Source organism: Canis lupus, chromosome 32, assembly GCF_011100685.1.
Source record: "Canis lupus familiaris isolate Mischka breed German Shepherd chromosome 32, alternate assembly UU_Cfam_GSD_1.0, whole genome shotgun sequence".
In the NCBI taxonomy this organism is placed as follows: domain Eukaryota; kingdom Metazoa; phylum Chordata; class Mammalia; order Carnivora; family Canidae; genus Canis; species Canis lupus.
In genome coordinates, this window is record NC_049253.1 from 8509464 (window position 1) to 8520385 (window position 10922).

A 10922-nucleotide genomic window follows, 5' to 3' on the forward strand; every position below is an offset into this window, starting at 1 on the left:
GGTTGCCAGAGGTTGGGCATGAGGTTGGGGGGCATGGGGAATTACTAATCAAGAGGCAGAAAGTTTCAGTTAATCAATATGAATAAGCCCTAGAAATATGCCATACACATTGTGCTTATTGTCAACAGTAATGCACTGTGCACTTAAAGATTTCTTAAGATGGTAGATCTTATTTTAAATGTTCTTACTGCAATAAGATAATTTTTTAAAGGAAGGATATTGAGGAAATAGATAAAAATATCTAGAACAAGTATTTGCTGCATAAAGATAACTTTCTTTAGTTACAACTGAATTTTGTAAATTGAATGGGTAAAAACTCAAAATTAATCAATCTCAATCACAAACTTACCAGCAATGAGTCAGGAGAAAGACTTAAAGGCACATTCAGCCATTAAGGACCTAAAACAAAATTAAGGAATGAAGAGGAGTAAATGTTTAGTAAAAGTTATAGGCTATACACTAAATTAGTCAGGTGAGATTATGCCAAAATATTCACTAGAAATTTCTTCTTAAAAGTGTTTGAGATTTCTTTAAAATATTTTATTTATTTATTTATTTATTTATTTATTTATTTATTCATTCATTCATTCATTTATTTTATGTTTTAGAGAGAGAGAGAAAGTGTGCACAAGCAGGGAGAGGGAAAAGAAGGGGGAGAAGCAGACTCCCCACTGAACAGAAAGCCCATGTGGTGTGGGACTTGATCCTTATCCCAAGACCCTGGGATCATGACCTGAGTCAAAGGCAGATGCTTAACCGACTGAGCCACTCAGGTGCCCCAAAGATGTTTGAAATTTTAAAAATATATACTTAAAATAGGAAATGGGTAAAGGAAAAATAAAATATCATGTAAATAATGATAATCTTGTTCCTAATCCTTTTCATAGTAACCAGACCTGGAAAGCGAGGAGAGATGGTGACAGAAGGGGAGGGTTAACAATAGGCTAGATTTTTCTTACATAATAAAATTCATTTTTGATTTTGGTAAATAGATAAATGCATATTTTAAATACTTTTAAAATTAAATTATCACTAGTAGAATTACTGAAAGATTTTTTAAAGATTTTAATACTTGGAAAAACAAAACAAGTCAAAAACAAACACAAGAAAACATTCAAACATAATTTTAATCAGAATATTACATTAGAGAGTGAAACTGTGAAAATAAATATACAGTATAGGCTCAACTGTTAAATTCAAGAAGAAATAAAATGCTAATAGTAGTTATCTTTAGTAGTGGACTTATAAATTGTTTTGTTCTTTATACCTGTCTTTGTTTTATATACATAGGGCACAAAAATTACTTCTATAATCAGAAAATAAGCTGTTCTTCAAAAAAGAGAAGAAATAAATGTGACTGCCAATGTAGACTAATTCTAGATCTTGTGACAGAGAAACTAAGAGTTGAGGAAATTTGAGAAGAACTTAGGGTTTGAAGCAAGAATTTAGAAGTATATAAAAAGATATATTTGTGGGGCAAGAAAGATGAGAATGTTAGCTTATATTTGCAGCTGTGTTCTTCTCAATTTAAAGGCGGCTCCTGTGAGCACAATTTAAATGGAGAGAAAGCATAATTGAGCCTAATAAAATAATGGAGTTTATAAAGTCTATCTTCTGATTGCATCAGTTCCTCTTTTTGTTGTTGTTGTTGTTGTTGTTGTTGTTGTTCTTATGCTAAGTACTACACATTTGGGCACCCAATGGCCAAAAGCCCATGAGAGACCCTAAGCGGCAGAGAAAACTGTAGATCTCTAACCACAGTATAATTTAAAAGAGTATTAAAATATAACGTAGGTAAGCAATTTCAATAAGTATTGGATTTTTCCAACTCTGTATTCTTTTGGAAATATCATATGTTGAATGATTAGGAAAAAAAAAAAATCCTGCCTTTGCTTTGCGAGTGCCTTGATGAATGTTTAATCATCAAACTACAATAGCTTCGTGTTCTTCCTCTAACCAAAGTCTCTCTCCCATGATTCATTTACCAGCATTAAGATTTAAGTAACTGATCAGATGTTTCCATGATACCTTACCAGGACTAATGTCAGTTAGCAAGGCTTAATGTCTTAAATTAGATTAATTTGCATCATCTGGTAGTATGGGGGAAGGATCTTGGAGAAATTAGTTTTCTCATTATGACTTTCGTATTTTGGCCTAAAGCTAGAGCAAGTAGCTCTCCCCATACCCTTTCCATTTCTTTGTTAATATGAAACCAGTGAAGTTTATGGATTCTTTATGAAACAAACTCTCGAAATCATTGCAAAGATGGACACCTATGTGTTAGTGTTGAGGGTTGGCATAAAGAACTCTAGCAACTATCTGTTCCATAGGACTCCTTCTGATTCTCATCCCAGATTGAATGATCTAAACTCTTTTTTCTTCCCACATTGTTTCTAATGGATATTCAACCAACATTCATGTCTTCTGCTAAATATGGAATCTTCTGCAATTTAATCTTTGTAAAACAAAGGGATTATATTAGATTTACTAATCTGTTCATTTAATCTTTCTACAAACTTTTATATAGTGCTAAGTATCTATCAGGCATTTGTTAAGAGATGAGTATATAAATACAAATCAAACAAAGCTCTCCCTTCATGGAGTTTATGTTCCAGTGGTACATGATTTCAAAAGTCTTCATCTTCCACTATTTGTGATTCTATTAGTTCTTCTACAAATCACTGAGAGAGTGTGGAGAGAGAAGTTGGAGAGGCAGGTGAGATGCCTATTGGAATTTGCCACGGATGCCATTTCTTGTCAGTCCTTTAACTTAATATTTCTGAGAATTACAAAAGCAAGATGTGGCCAAAAGGGATCTCCTTCTGCCTCCAGGGGTCAGCCTCTCCTTGAAAATCCTTCCTTGAACTGCCTGAAGCCACTCTAAGAATCACAGACTCTCAGGTAGGACGAAGCCTTCAAGAATTTTACTTGCAGAGAGAAACCAGTTCTAAGTTGTCTTTCAAACGTGAAGTGAATCTCAAGCAAGTCTTTTCCTTTGATTGAGATAGAGGGGCTTGTGAGGGTGCGTGAGATTTGTAAGTTTACACGCACTTTCATATGTCTTTGAAACCTAGACAAAGATTTTTGCCTCAGGCCACTAAGGGAGTGAATATCACAAAAGGGATTAACATGCTGTACTTCATAGCATCAAATAGTGTATTAGGGTATTAGATCATACTTTTAATTCAAATAATTTCACATATGTCCAATTCAAGTCAGAATCATGAAGGCACATGACTAAAGGAAAAAGAAAAGATTGGCTTTGATTTGAAGTGAATCTACTAGTATGGTTTATTTGAAAGACAACCCCAAACATGTACATTCAACATGCGAACATTCTAGCCCTACTAAGAGACCGCTTGACAGACATAGGTGTATGCTATTTAAGAACTGCCTGCTGGTTAGAAACCCCTTCCTTCATTTTACCCTATCCTGAAAAGTCATTTAGCAATTAACAAAATGAAAGCATTCTCTTTCTGGAATTTTGACTTTAGAAGCGGGAATTTAATTTACAAAACTGCCTGCAACTAATTAAAATAAGTAGTCACTGTTGGTTTGAAATGGATTATCTCTGAGAAAATTACACTTCAGATTGTCAAAAGAGGGTTTATATCCTGATTTTGAAAAAGCACCTTTCTCCATTGTAAATGCTCTCTCTGTTCAGCCGACTGATGCTCATTCAAATTAATGGAATCTGAAACCTGAAGCCACACACTGAAGATGATTGATACTCAAAGGTTAGTTTCATACATAGATGCTCTACATCAGAGTATTTTTGCAAAGGATTCATGTTCCTTTATTCCATTATCTTCTCATTTCTTTTGCTTTGGATGACTTTCTGTTGTGTAATATACAACCAAAGAAGTGCTGTTTTAGATTATTTATAGATAAAAAAATTTAAACTATTTTTTAGCTCACCTAATATTTATTTGCATTAAATGTTTTCAACAAGATTCTACACACTTAATTTCATGTTAGCATTCAATCTGGTAATATTTACATCGTAATTGGAGAAGCATAACTATAATGCTGCCTACTTTCAATTAAATGTCTATATATCTGAGTGCTACAGTATTTTTAGGCAACCTGTCTTTTGCAAGTTTAATCAGGAATTTAAAGTTTTACACCATTTAAATACTTCATGGACTTTCATTGATCAATTTGAATTAACTTGGTTAGTCTAATTATAATAAAACAGATATATGAACATTTATTATCTTTAGAAGGTTAATAATAGGAAGTGTTCACAATATACCTGTTTCTATTCCCAATTTTCAAAGTTTTCTTTTTAAATAAATCAATTAGCTACTGCATAAACTAAAGGATAAAAAAATAATAAAAATGAAAGGAATTTGATGTTTCAAATATAAGAAAGTATCATGAAGCTACTGCTTATTAATTGTAGTGGTGATCTAAACAACAAAAAAAATGTGTATCCATAAATCTGAATGGAGACAAATGATAAGAAATTAAGTGAATTTTCACAACCCAAGAAAATAAACAGAGGCAGCACATTATATATCGGTGCCTTGTTATTATCAGTAGGTTCAGAAAATATTTCCTAAATCAATTCTTCCATTGGGAATATTAGTTTACATTACGCAAATTATTGCCTCTACTGATGTTTTGAATTACTGATGGAATAATAAATGCTTGAAACTATAGAGAAGAGATATTTTTGTTTAATTTTCTCAAATTATCCAAAACCTAACTTTTAGTCACAAGTGACCACTGATATTAAAGATTACATAATAAATGATGTCTAAAATATCACTCTAAAGTGAAAAAATATATAAATTTATTTATGTATTTATATATATAAATATTGGTTATGCTTTGCTCTATAAGGTTGGAACTGGTTTGGAATTATAAGAAAGATATTCAGAAATTAATTAAAATTGTACTAATAGCACTTTGGAAACATTTACTAAAATTCATCTATCTAGATCATGCCATAACGTGTATACAACTTTAAAAAATGTGCATTACATAGGAGAATGCATGAAATAGAATATTGTGCTGAAAAATAAAAAGCTTTCAGAGAGAATGGATGATTACAAAATGAAAGTTTGTAGATGTGAAATATATCATGAAGATATTTAAAACTCAAATCCATTCTGAACACACAGAAATGAGCCTATATATCAATACCTAAATTTTCTTTTCTGGCAATGTGTTGCTCCCATAAATAACATTGATAGTTGACTTAGCTAATTTATGGGCTAACCTAGGTCATTCTCATTAATTTACCCAAAGCTTTAAAGCCATTAGCAGTGCCTCCCTTTGATCACTTCTTAAGTTTGCCCTCGGATTCTTTTCTGAAAACTGTTAGTTTACCTCTCCCATTTTTTATGATATAATCCTCAATCTTTCACTCATGTTGTGTGTTCTTTAGGTGTTGATCTGTGCTCCATTAAATCACTTCAATTTTCCTTAATGGGTCTGGATTAAGTGTTTCCAACTTGAACATGCATTTAGATGCTTTTTAAAGTATAGTCCCTATTGCCTTCTATGCCAAGGGCAATGTGGAGCAAATGACAGCCTTAAAAATTAATATTTTTATGTCTTTGGAAATCACTATTAGGAGAATTGGGGAAAGGATGAAAACTGCTTGGGGACATAAGTCCATAAAAAGAAGCAAAGTACCTACACCTGCTCCTAAAAAATAAATCCCACAGATTATGCTATCAGATGGAGAAAGTATAGCTAACATTTCTTGCAAGAGGTTTACAAAAAAAAAAAAAAAAAAAAAAGAAGAAGAAAAAAAAAGAAAGAAAGATATACATCTTAGAATGTGTTTCTGCATCTGAGGAAGGCCAATCAGTGATTTCATGGGATACCATTGCTGGGGAAAACTATACTTATATCACACACATTATGCTTGATGACATCTATTCTATTTACTGTGTCTCAACCCCTAAAGAATGGCAAGTTCAGCAAAAATCTGTAATCTGATAAGAAGACATATATCATAACCTTTCAAGTCTTTTCAATCATAATCATGAATGACAGTAGCCAGAAAGGTGAAATAATGGTGTGGAATTGGCACAGATTTGGGATCAAAACAGATTGGTGTCTAGATTTTGGTTCAGTCACTTAACCTCTTTCTGTCTCAGTTTGTTCATTTATAACAATGGTACAGTGATACCTATTCTACATGTTGAGCTAGGTTTGTTGGAAATAATATGTAATGGTGCCTAGCACAATTCCTAGTACTGAGGCTATATTTGTTTATTTCCATAAACCCTTTTATCATGATCAGCAACTCTAGTTCTGGGCTGAAGGGAAAGATTAAAAAGGCAAATGGGAATATATTAATATTTCTAATCATGATAGACCATTAGTCTTCTGAGGGCCATTTAAAGACACAGATATTAGGATGTCGTTCTGTATCTGGTTATCTTGTATGCATCTATTCTTGTCAGGGTAAAGAAATATGCATTTATGTAAGTTAGGTTTATCTGAATGAAGGAATACAGGGAAGCCCACAATGGGAATACAAATAGTTTTTCAAAAAATATTGTGTAAATTATCTTTTTAATGGAGGATCTTGGTTTTAACTGTATTGTATATAGTTATGCAATATACTATATTGTATGAGGAGATCATACTCCAATGGTGGTTTGCTAAACGAGTAACTGTTCAACAAACTGATGGCTGCCAGTGGGAGGAGATCAGGGAGTGAATCAGGTTGTGATATGGGTGAAGAGCAGTGGGAGGTACAGACTTCCACTTATGGAAGGAATAAGTCATGGGAAATAAAGGTACAGAATAGGGAGCTGTAGTCAATAGTATTTATAATAGCATTATAATGGTAGCTAAGCTTGTGGTGAGCATAGCATATAGTTGGATCACTATGTTATACACCTAAAACTAATGAAACATTGTGTGGCAACTATACTCAGAAACAAACAAACAAACAGATAAATAAATAAATAAATAATCTTTTTTCACTCTTTCAAAAAACAAGTATCCATTCACCTGTTTTACTCTTTTCACATGAGTTGGTGATGGTTTTTTCCAGCTATTAATTTCCTGATTGGAGTAAAAATAGAATGTTCTAGAAGATTTAGTAGAACCTAGAGCCTTGAAGAATTTTAGATTTCACTGAGACTTATATCAAATGATTAACAAGTTGAAGTATTCAAAGTTTTGGGCATTATTTCTAGCAAGGATGGCTTTATTAATCATAGACTAAAAAAATATGTTGTAGACTTCTTTTGTCATAATAGCACAGTGGTAAAAAGCACAGTGGTAGTTTAGAATCTGTAACACAGCACAATTGAGAGTTAAAGATACCGCATCTATAACTGTTAGTATTTGAACCAAAAGACAACTCCTGAACTTGTATTTTTCTATTATATAATGTAGGGTGGGAGAAAGGGCTCCCAAATGTGATAGGGTTCTCATACTTTAAGTTAATAGGTGATGGGGATTAAGGAGTGCATTTGTGATGACCACCAGGTATTGTATGTAAGTGATGAATCACTAAATTCTACACCTGAAACTAATATTACCCTGTATGTTAACTGAGTAGAATTTAAATACAAACTTGGAAAAAATACAAGTGCTTATAAAAAAGAATTTGTATGATATAATGCCTAAACTAAGTAAAATATTCCTAATGTAATCCATGAGACTAATATTACTAAAATTTTTTCTGGATATTCTGCTTCTATCAATATGTTTTGTAATTCTCTTAGATTTTTTTTATTTTGATGTGTGTGTGTGTGTGTGTTAATATCTTCTTCATACTCTCAAGCCATCCTGAACTTGGGGTCATTATTATCTCCACATTATCTCACATAAATATGAAAGCCATTTTTCTATTCTACTAAGATATTTTGAAGTTAAAAAAAGATTATATACAATTAAAAAATTCATTTGGGTTTTTTTGTTCATTTGTTTTTTTGCTAATCATTCTGGAAAGTCACATTTTTAAATCTTTGTTTAATCATGCAACAATATATGAAAATATCTATTGACTTTGACAAGCCTATGAAAAAACCAAAATGTTTTTCTTACCTTCATTTATATCTGATAAAAGTGATAACTACAACAGGATCACACCATGGAAATATCCTTCTACTTTGACACCACACTTCTCACACCTGGGAGCCAACATACTCAATAGTGCTATCAATCATAATTATGTATTATCCTGGTGAAGAAAAGGGTCTTTCTAAATCTATTTTCATGTCATGAGACTCTATCAAAACTTCTTTGAAATATGATTCATTTTTGATATATTTTCTTCATCTAGTAAACCTATTAAACATAGGGGTGATGTTGGTTTGACATCTTTTTCTCCATTAGCAAATTCACATACAAACTTAGCAATCATCATTTTTTTAGGTATGCACAAATCAAAGTTTAATTTTAGAGTTTATTTTAGAAAGAAACTGACATTATTGTATTCTAAGGAGTTCTAATTTGAGACAAAAATAATTTAATTCATAGGATCCATATAATTTTCTTTTTTTTTTTTCCATATAATTTTCTAACACATAAATCTTTATTTCTCAGTGTGTACTAGAAAAACCTATCAAGTTTTGACAAATACTAACACTTGAACCCTTCCCCCAGATATTCTGATTGAATAGGATGTTGATAGATAGGATGGAGCTAAGTTACCTATAGTTTTTAAAAATTGTATAGGTGAAACCTTCTACTTCTAAGAAGAATACAGAAGGGTTGTGGTGGGCTAGTGTTCTACTGACTCAAGGAGTAAAACACAGATTATTTATTAAAATTGGCTTTTGAAGACACTCACTGGCTATGGAAGCACTAGAATAAAGTAAAATCCTAGGCAAAAGGAATCCTCTTGAGGGATGCCTGGGTGGCTCAGTGGTTGAACATCTGCCTTCAACTCAGGGCATGATCCTGGGATCGGGCATCGGTTCCTCACCTGCTTCTCCCTCTGCCTATGTCTTTGCTTCTCTCTCTGTGTCTCTCATGAATAAATAAATAAAATATTTTTAAAAAAAATTCTCTTGAATCTTTCAGGGCTAGGAATACAGACCAATACCAGGCTCTCAATCAAAACCACATGTGGTTCAGACTAAAAAATAAGGGATAACCAGAAGTAAACTGAATCCTACTGAGATTAAACCTAGCCACAATCCAGTTTCACCTCTGAGTATGTTATGGTGATCGGACCTTCCTCTTTTCTGACTGAAAAAATCATCTATTTTGGGTGAAAAAATAACATCACCTGAAGTCTAGTTTTTTTTTATACAGAATGTCTAACATGATCAAAAATAAGAAGGTATGTAAAGAGGAAAGACAATATGATCAATAATGAAAGAGTGCAAGTGGATACTAGAAGTTGGTTCACATGACCTAGGTATTCAGGTTAGATACAATGGGGAAAATATAGAAAAAATACATGAAAGCAGGAAAACTTTCAATAGGGAATCAAAGTACACGAAAACAATAAACTGGACTATCCTTGAACTAAAAACTAAGATCTAGATTAAAACTCAGGGCTCTCTTTGGTTAAAATTCAGGGTTTTAAAGTAGGAATAAAAGTAGATCAGAGAGAGCAGACTAGTGAATTATAATGGGAAGAACTGCCAGGAGTGTGATTTTATCTTACTTAGAAGCTCACAAGCCAGCCTATTACTGTTTCATAGATGCTGGCAGAAGACACAAAATGCATGCATCAGAGACAAAGCACTCTATTACTCACAGCATAGCAGGTCGCATGAACTTCCCTTTTGTGCTGGTTTTCTTTCTTTTTCCCTTCTTTTTATTTTTTTAAAGATCTTATTTAATTATTTGAGAGAGAGAGAGAGAGGGCATGAGATGGGGAAGAGGCAGAGAGAGAGGGAGAAGCAGGCTCCCCACTGAGCAGGGATCCTGATGAGGGGCTTGATCCCAGGGCCTTGGGATCATGACCTGAGCTGAGGACAACTGTTTGAGCCATCCAGGCACCTTGTGCTGGTTTCTGATGCTCACCAAATCCCCAGAATAGTGCAGGAGGGTGAATGTGCATACCTACACCCAACCACACAACATCCCTCAAGACAAACACTGATCTGAGAGGCTTCATCACTTTGGTAGTAGGCAGAAATAATCTTAAGCTATCTTCAGGAGGAGATGTTAACTCAGATGTTCCCTAGAGGGCATTCCAGGGGTAGTTACTATCTTCTGGGCACTGTAGGTTCCCATGCACAGCAGGAGCCAGACATTGAGAAGCTGGGCATGGTGCAGGAGCTGAAGAAACTAAGCAAGCTGTAGCAGACTGCAGAAAGAACAAACCCAAGCAAAACCTCACCTCCTGCAGTGACTCTTCAGTGTCCTGTATTGACAAATCTTTAGTGTCAGATGATAAAGGAAAAAGTACTTTCAGGGCCCAGATCCATTCTCACAATTTAGTCAAGAGGAGTGAATCTGAGGCTGAGAGGCAATAAATGGATCAACCAGACAGCAGGCACATAGATTGTAATCATTATGAGATGCACTCCACTTACAGCCAAAAGGTGGTCATGCTGGTCCTGTGAAGCATATATCTAAATAACAAATCAGTACTTTACACCATTAAGTAATAATCAGTACTTTACATCACTTAGCCCTGCTTCTCTTCACAAAGTTACCACATTTTCACTAGAAAAATAATTTAGAACACTCATTACTCTCAAGTTCTTCATATTTCTTTCTGTTATGCATAGTCCTTAGAGGTTGTTCCTAGATCCCTTCTGGTAAGGAATCCAAGTAACTAGTGGTCACTGAGATTAGTAATCTGCACCAGGATTTACACCACAATGCATACAGGATATTTTAGGAAGAGGGTATGGTTCCAGATAGGTCAACATATATTTATTTGCTTTCTATGCCAATTGGCAGGATGGGTCCGCCATCCTAATGCATGTCTTCAGTTCTAGGGCAGTGACAAGTACTAACTAAATAAGTAAAATGTC